The following is a 7165-nucleotide window of genomic DNA, read 5'->3' on the forward strand; positions in this document are numbered from 1 at the left end:
TCAGGTCTGTGGATGCCTCATAGTTACCTCACATTGTATCACTGAGGGCTCGGGGCCACGCAGGAGAACTGTGCCTGGAGCCCAGACTTGTGTGGGGAGAAAGCCTCTTCTCATGGACTGGTCTGGTCACATTCTGCTGCATCAACATTGGGTTATATACATATAACAAGAGACTGTAGTAGAGACAGAGGCGTAGCTAGGGTTTTGGCTCAGGGGGGGCGAAGCTTCAGAGTGGGCCCCTAACCAGGTAACCTTGATTACAGCTCGGTGACGCCCCCTAATAGTGGAGGAGAACCTCAGCAGATGACCGCGATGTTACTGAAGAGAATCTCTATATAACGACCAATATTGATATTACCGCCATATGGTCAGTGGTAGATACCAGTCCTACAGAACATATAAGAGATCACAGCACATTTACAGATAATGACTTACTGCTGACATTCTTTCTGATGGAATCGTTCATTTTTCCCGTCTTTTCCATCTGGCCCAGACCGACATGACAACTTCTTCCACCCAGGACTGTCTGCAGAGAATACTACATAGACACGTTTCACTTCTCATATTCAAGCCCCATCACCATCTATCCCCAACCTGCACAACCACCTCATCCTGCCGATACCCCAATACTGAGCCGCTGCTACCGTATGTGTCCCTATTACTACACCTGATACCCCAATACTGAGCCGCTGCTACCGTATGTGTCCCTATTACTGCCCCTGATACCCCAATACTGAGCCGCTGCTGCCGTATGTGTCCCTATTACTGCCCCTGATACCCCAATACTGAGCCGCTGCTGCCGTATGTGTCCCTATTACTGCACCTGATACCCCAATATTGAGCCACTGCTGCCGTATGTGTCCCTATTACTGCACCTGATACCCCAATACTGAGCCGCTGCTGCCGTATGTGTCCCTATTACTGCCCCTGATACCCCAATACTGAGCCGCTGCTGCCGTATGTGTCCCTATTACTACACCTGATACCCCAATACTGAGCCGCTGCTGCCGTATGTGTCCCTATTACTGCACCTGATACCCCAATACTGAGCCGCTGCTGCCGTATGTGTCCCTATTACTACACCTGATACCCCAATACTGAGCCGCTGCTGCCGTATGTGTCCCTATTACTGCCCCTGATACCCCAATACTGAGCCGCTGCTGCCGTATGTGTCCCTATTACTGCACCTGATACCCCAATATTGAGCCACTGCTGCCGTATGTGTCCCTATTACTGCACCTGATACCCCAATACTGAGCCGCTGCTGCCGTATGTGTCCCTATTACTGCCCCTGATACCCCAATACTGAGCCGCTGCTGCCGTATGTGTCCCTATTACTGCCCCTGATACCACAATACTGAGCCACTGCTGCCGTATGTCCCTATTACTGCCCCTGATACCACAATACTGAGCCGCTGCTGCCGTATGTGTCCCTATTACTGCCCCTGATACCCCAATACTGAGCCGCTGCTGCCGTATGTGTCCCTATTACTGCCCCTGATATCCCAATACTGAGCCGCTGCTGCCGTATGTGTCCCTATTACTGCCCCTGATACCACAATACTGAGCCGCTGCTGCCGTATGTGTCCCTATTACTGCCCCTGATACCACAATACTGAGCCGCTGCTGCCGTATGTGACCCTATTACTGCACCTGATACCCCAATACTGAGCCGCTGCTGCCGTATGTGTCCCTATTACTGCCCCTGATACCACAATACTGAGCCGCTGCTGCCGTATGTGACCCTATTACTGCACCTGATACCCCAATACCGAGCCGCTGCTGCTGTATGTGACCCTATTACTGCACCTGATACCCCAATACTGAGCCACTGCTGCCGTATGTGTCCCTATTACTGCCCCTGATAACCCAATACTGAGCTGATGCTGCCATATGTGTCCCTATTACTGCCCCTGATACCCCAATACTGAGCCGCTGCTGCTGTATGTGACCCTATTACTGCACCTGATACCCCAATACTGAGCCGCTGCTGCTGTATGTGACCCTATTACTGCACCTGATACCCCAATACTGAGCCACTGCTGCCGTATGTGTCCCTATTACTGCCCCTGATACCCCAATACTGAGCTGATGCTGCCATATGTGTCCCTATTACTGCACCCAATACCCAAATACTGAGCCGCTGCTGCCGTATGTGTCCCTATTACTGCCCCTGATACCCCAATACTGAGCCGCTGCTGCTGTATGTGACCCTATTACTGCACCTGATACCCCAATACTGAGCCACTGCTGCCGTATGTGTCCCTATTACTGCCCCTGATACCCCAATACTGAGCTGATGCTGCCATATGTGTCCCTATTACTGCACCCAATACCCAAATACTGAGCCGCTGCTGCTTGTGACCCTATTAATGCACCTGATATCCCAATCAGTGTCGGACTGTGGTGCCTAGGGCCTACCAGTGGAACTGACTCCAGGGGCCCACTCTAAATTTCAATACCCAGGCTAGGTACATTTTTGTGATGTAGTATTTGTTAGGAGGCTCAATAGTAAGTTTCATCATATTCACTAGTACAGGTACAACATGTATTTCTGCTAAAAAAAATGGACACTAAGGGTATGTGTCCACGTTCAGGAAACGCTGCGTTTTTGACGCAGCGCTGAGCCGCAGCGTCAAAAACGCAGCGTCCAGATGTTACAGCATAGTGGAGGGGATTTAATGAAATCCCGTCTCCACCGTGCAGTAAAAAACGCATGCGTTTTTTCCCGCGAAAACGCACATGCGTTGCGTTTTTTCAGAACGCAGCATGTTGCTACAATGAGCAAAACACGCAGGAACACCGCAGGTGACCTGCCAGTGACCTCAGGTGCATTTTTGGTCAGGATTTTACTTGCATAAAATCCTGACCAAAGCCTCAAGCAAACCTGAACGTGGACACATACCGTCACGGAAACAACAAAGAACTGATTACTGTATTTAATTGATTCTCTCCATCACCATTTTTGTCAATTTTTGACAGATCCATTTCTTTAAGGCTATGGTCACACTATGGCTATGTGCACATGTTGCGGATTTGCCTCTGGAATTTTCTGTGCGGATTCTGCATCTCTTGGCGGAAAACGCAGGTCAAAATCTGGGCGTTTTTCTTGCGGATTTTATGTGGTTTTAGCCCTGCGCATTTCTATAATGGAATGGGTGCAGAAACGCACAAAGAATTTACATGGTCCTTTTTTTAATCCCCTGCGGATTCCATGTGGATTTTTCCGCACCATTAGCACAGCACTTTTATTTTCCCATTGATTTACATTGTACTGTAAATCACTTGCGGTTCTGCAGCGGTTCTGCACGGAAAAAATGCTGCTTATCCGCAGGAAATCCGCAACGTGTGCACACAGCCTATCAGTATTTTACATCAGTTTCTGCAGCAAAACCTGAGTGCTTGGCAGGTTCCACTGCATTTTTGGTGCGTTTTTTCATGCATTTTTTTCCATTCAATTCAATGGGTGAAAAACACTAAAAAACGCTGAAAAAAGTGACATGCACTGCATCCAAAAAAAACATGCAAAGCACAAAATACTGATAAAAAAAATAAACCAATGTGTGTGCATGAGATCTCTGAAATTTCATAGGCTTTGCTGGTACTGTAAAATGCAGGTGAAAATTAGTATAAAAAACGCATTAAAATACAGCAAATCGCCCAGTGTGAACTTAGCCTTAGGCCGGGGTCAAACTTCTGAGTGCTATGCAAGAGACTCGCACGAGTCTCTCGCCTCAATACCCGGCACTGTATTTCTATGCAGCCGCACACTCCGATCCCGAATGCCGATGGCAGTGCCAGGTATTGAGGTGAGAGACTCGTGCGAGTCTCTCGCATTGCACTTGCAAATATGACCCCGGCCTTTTACTTTACCGCTGACCAGGGCCGCCATCAGGGCATTACGGCCGTGACTGGCGTATGGGGCCCGGTGGGCAGAGGGGGCCCGCATCGGGCCCCGTCTCATCTGCCCATCGGGCCCGGGCCCCAGCGGCAGGCTTCATACAGTATACTGAACCTGTGTCTGAGACGCAGGATCAGTGTCCTCTGTTGCTTGTGTGCCCGTCCGGGCCCGCAAGGCAACAGTTAAGGCCGCTGGCCAATCGGAGGCTGTCAGCGACGTCAGCGTGCACGGACGTCATTCGCCGGCGACTCTGCGCTGAAATGCCTGCGATGGACGTCAGCGCTGGAGCCCGGCCAGGTAAGGAGAAAGGGGTTTTTTTTTACTGAATGCGGCAAGCCCGGGGCATGATAAAGACAAGAGGGCAGGATGGGAGACGCGGGGGCAGGAATGTGAGACACGGGGGCAGGAATGTGAGACACGGGGGCAGGAATGTGAGACACGGGGGCAGGAATGTGAGACACGGGGGCAGGAATGTGAGACACGGGGCAGGAATGTGAGACACGGGGCAGGAATGTGAGACACGGGGCAGGAATGTGAGACACAGGGCAGGAATGTGTGTCACACGGGGGCAGGATGGAGACAAATGGGGCAGAAATATAAGGCAGGATGGAGACAGATGGGGCAGGAATATGGGGCAGGATGGAGACAGATGGGGCAAGATGGATACGATGGAGACAGATGGGGCGGCAGGATCATGGGACAGATGGGTCAGGATTATGGGACAGATAGGGCAGGATTCATGGGACAGATGGGGAGATCATATGGGGGCAGAATGTGAGAACATATGGCTGGAGCCAGGAATGAGATACACGGGCCAGGATGCAGGATATTATTACCATAGGGGCTAATTAAGTGATATTATTACTGCAGTAATGTATTTAATTTTTTGAGGATACTGTTGTAAATGGGGGGGCGGTCCTGTTACTGTGTAGAGTGATACTATGTCACCCTTTTTTCTTCATCTGGTATAGTGTAGAAGTTGTGGAAAAAATTAAGCAATGTGTTCTGCAAGAGGAGCTCTAGATAACTGTTATTTCCTGCAGAGACATGTCTTGGCTGGATGACGTGATGGCGGTCTATGCTGGATGAAGATGGAAAGCAAGGCTGAAGGACTTCATCTAGAGACATCACTGGTGAGTCAGTGTGTTACCTGTACACGGACACTGCATACTAAGTACAGATCTCCTGTGTATAATGGCACATATGGTGATATTAGTATTGTGGGTTTTTTTATATTAATGATCAGTATTGCAGCATTCATTTACTATGTGGTGGTAATATGTGGTCTGGTCATGGTGCGGTGGTATTTGTTCCCTGTATGTGGTATTATTCGGTCACTGTGGTGGTAATATGTGGTCTGGTCATGGTGTGGTGGCATTTGTTCCCTGTATGTGGTATTATTGACCACCATGTGGTGGTAATATGTGATTTGGACATGATGAGGTGATATTTGTTCCTTGTATGTGGTATTATTTGGTCACTGTGGTGGTAATATGGTGTCATGGTGCTGTGGTATTTGTCCCTTGTATGTGATATTATTGGTCATTTTAAAAATTGAAAAATAAATAAAAATATAACTAAATTGTATTGCATATTTTAACAAATTTGTAATAGGTTACAGTAGCGTAGGGCCCGGCCAAAAGAGTCTGCCGTGTCATGGTGGCAGATTAGAAAAATCTTTTGGCCAAAGCAAAAGCTGCTGTTATATGTGTGATCTGGTAATGGGAACTGTTAATGTGTGATAGGTGAGAAGTGGAGTTTTTCCAAGAGAGAGCGGTGGGACTGTGGACAGTTGGAGGAGTGGAGCATGGAGGCGGGGCTGGGGTGGAGCCTGGGCGGAGTCTCAAGGGGGCCCCGAAAATTTTGCCAGTATGGGGCCCCGAAATTCCTAGTGGCAGCCCTGCCTCTGACTGTTCCTCTCCTGGTTTTGGCTTACAAATCCTGAGGTAGAATACTGACCAAATACTGATTGCATGATCGCAGCCTTAGTTTAAACCTTTAGCAACAGCCGATACTCATTAAGCTAAGTGTACTTATTTCCTCATTGCCGTTTTAAAATGGCAATCAGGGATAAGGCTGTAGCGTCCCCGAGTCGGAAAATCTCCAGGGTCTTGGCTACCAGGAGTACCCGAGACCCTGGAGAACATGATCAGGGCCGGATTTTCTGCTGTCCGATCATGTGATTGCTGTTATCGCCCCCCAAGATCTGCCAGCCAGTACCCAGCAACAATAGGAAATTTCTCCTATTCTTTCCTTTTGATCACTGTTATAGAGCACCCAATGCGAACTGGAGAGATGGCATTTTTTTTACTGTTATATTTTTGTGATAAATGACATTATCTAATATATAATTGCCTAGAATACTACTTCCTGCAATTTGTGCCAACTTCCGTGGCTTTGTCCGGAGCTAATGTCCGGAGCTAATGTCCGGAGCTAATGTCCGGAGATAAGTGACGTCACCAGTGTCCTACACCCAGGCAGAGCACAGGGGCCCCAGGCAGCATATGGGGCCCCAGGCAGAGCACAGTGGCCCCAGGCAGAGCACAGGGGCCCCAGGCAGCATATGGGGCCCCAGGCAGAGCACAGTGGTCCCAGGCAGAGCACAGGGGCCCCAGGCAGAGCACAGTGGCCCCAGGCAGAGCACAGTGGCCCCAGGCAGAGCACAGGGGCCCCAGGCAGCATATGGGGCCCCAGGCAGAGCACAGGGGCCCCAGGCAGCATATGGGGCCCCAGGCAGAGCACAGTGGCCCCAGGCAGAGCACAGGGGCCCCAGGCAGAACATGGGGCCCCAGGCAGAGCACAGGGGCCCCAGGCAGAGCACAGGGGCCCCAGGCAGCATATGGGGCCCCAGGCAGAGCACAGGGGCCCCAGGCAGCATATGGGGCCCCAGGCAGAGCACAGGGGCCCCAGGCAGCATATGGGGCCCCAGGCAGAGCACAGGGGCCCCAGGCAGAACATGGGGCCCCAGGCAGAGCACAGGGGCCCCAGGCAGCATATGGGGCCCCAGGCAGAGCACAGTGGCCCCAGGCAGCATATGGGGCCCCAGGCAGAGCACAGTGGCCCCAGGCAGAGCACAGGGGCCCCAGGCAGAGCACAGGGGCCCCAGGCAGCATATGGGGCCCCAGGCAGAGCACAGTGGTCCCAGGCAGAGCACAGGGGCCCCAGGCAGCTTATGGGGCCCCAGGCAGAGCACAGTGGCCCCAGGCAGAACATGGGGCCCCAGGCAGAGCACAGGGGCCCCAGGCAGAGCACAGGGGCCCCAGG

The sequence above is a fragment of the Ranitomeya variabilis genome, chromosome 3 (genome assembly GCF_051348905.1).
Source record: "Ranitomeya variabilis isolate aRanVar5 chromosome 3, aRanVar5.hap1, whole genome shotgun sequence".
Taxonomy (NCBI): Eukaryota; Metazoa; Chordata; class Amphibia; order Anura; family Dendrobatidae; genus Ranitomeya; species Ranitomeya variabilis.